Source organism: Protopterus annectens, unplaced genomic scaffold (assembly GCF_019279795.1).
Source record: "Protopterus annectens isolate FY-2018-M unplaced genomic scaffold, PAN1.0 ctg72031_obj.part0, whole genome shotgun sequence".
Lineage (NCBI taxonomy): Eukaryota > Metazoa > Chordata > Ceratodontiformes > Protopteridae > Protopterus > Protopterus annectens.
The window spans coordinates 4038-5719 of NW_025059624.1; the positions used below are offsets into that span (position 1 = coordinate 4038).

General features: G+C 45.5%; 1 pseudogene; it reads left to right on the plus strand.

Annotated features, from left to right (window-relative positions):
• Positions 1-293: 293 nt before the first annotated feature.
• LOC122792134 lies at positions 294-696 on the plus strand (annotated as a pseudogene).
• Positions 697-1682: the final 986 nt, after the last annotated feature.

Genomic DNA, 1682 nt, shown 5'->3' on the forward strand with positions numbered 1-1682 from the left:
CAACATGTTTGCACTTCGTGTGAACGATTGTAAAATGAACACTTCACTTCAGGGTCTGTGCTGTACGTGACATAGAACTTTGAGTGAGTGGTGTTGTCCAAGTATTTGAAGGGGCTGAAAGGTGAAATCTGTAGGGCTAGGGATTGCTTTCAACGAATCAAACAGTAGGGGTGGGAAAGATACCAAACCAATCAGTAATTAGAGGTGGGTCACCAACTGCCTATAAAAGGGTCACCGAGAGAAAAATTGCACTTGTTTTAAATTCCCTTTGGAAACCGACTGTTGCTACCGTTATGGCTCGAACAAAGCAGACCGCTGGGAAATCTACCGGTGGAAAAGGGTCCTCGTAAACAACTTGCTACAAAAGGGTGCCCCCAAAAGGTGGGTACTGGAGGGTGGTTTGTTACCCGCCCGGCACTGTTGCTCTTCGAGAAATCCGTCGATATCAGAAGTCCACCGAATTACTTATTCGCAAGCTTCCTTTCCAGCGACTTGTTCGAGAGATCGCACAGGATTTCAAGACGGATCTTCGTTTCCCGAGTTCTGCAGTCATGGCTTTGCAGGAGGCAAGCGAGGCTTATCTTGTAGGCCTCTTTGAAGATACCAACCTCTGCGCCATTCACGCTAAGAGGGTAACTATCATGCCCAAAGATATTCAGCTAGCAAGGCGCATTCGAGGAGAACGAGCTTAACCTTCACGACCAGTGAACCCAAAGGCTCTTTTAAGAGCCCACTTTTCTACAAAGGGTCTTTTTATCTGCTCTCCAAGAACCGTTCACTTTCTTAGGCTTTTCAAAAAATTTTCGTTAGCAGATTGAACCTTTTCAACTCTTTTTTTCTTTGGTCTCTATTCCATGCTTGGCCGCTTATCTACACAAACCCCGACATCCGACACCCTCTATTGGGGCAACACCAGATGTTTCATCCCTAGACTAACGCTTTCCGATTACACATGTGCACTAGCTCTATTGCCTTGCCTCTTGGCAGTCTAGTCTTGGCGACTATATTTAAACTTTAGTCGTGCTTTACCACCTCCTTGAGCTCTTGTGTCCTTTAATAGGGGATCTGTCTGGGGGTTGCAGCTGCATGTGTCCCAAAGGGGGCATTATTATTTAAAAGTTTCCCGCAGCATTGACATCTCTAGTGCTGCCCGATCCTTTTGTTTTTTAAGCTGCACATTACAGAAGGATTTGTCTGGGAAAAATACCTTGCTCTAGATAGGGGGTTCAAGGAAATTGAAAGGCTTACTGTTAATAGTGAAGCTAACTAAACCAGAACACATTTACTTATCGAAATGGCTGTGGCAAAAACTGGGGTCATTTTTGGCTGTTACAAAATGGCAACCCTTTTGGGCGCCAAGTCGGCACAGGCACTTAACTGTCATCAAAGAAACTGTTCCTCCCAAAGACATCTCTGCAGGGAAAATTTCCCTACGACCTTCTCATCGGTATATTCTTTTTTGCACAATCACTTAGATGCCAAAGAAACATTTCCCTCGAAGACCTCTTCAGTAGTATGTTCGTCTCTGACCCGAAATGAAACGTTTCTCCGCCGACCCCCGCAGTAGTTTGAAAGAATGCCAGCGCTTCTGACATGAGGATCGAACACTACCACTTCAGCAGTTTAAGTCTGCACAGGCAAGAGCTGGTATATACACACACTCCGTGTAAAGAAAACGGGCC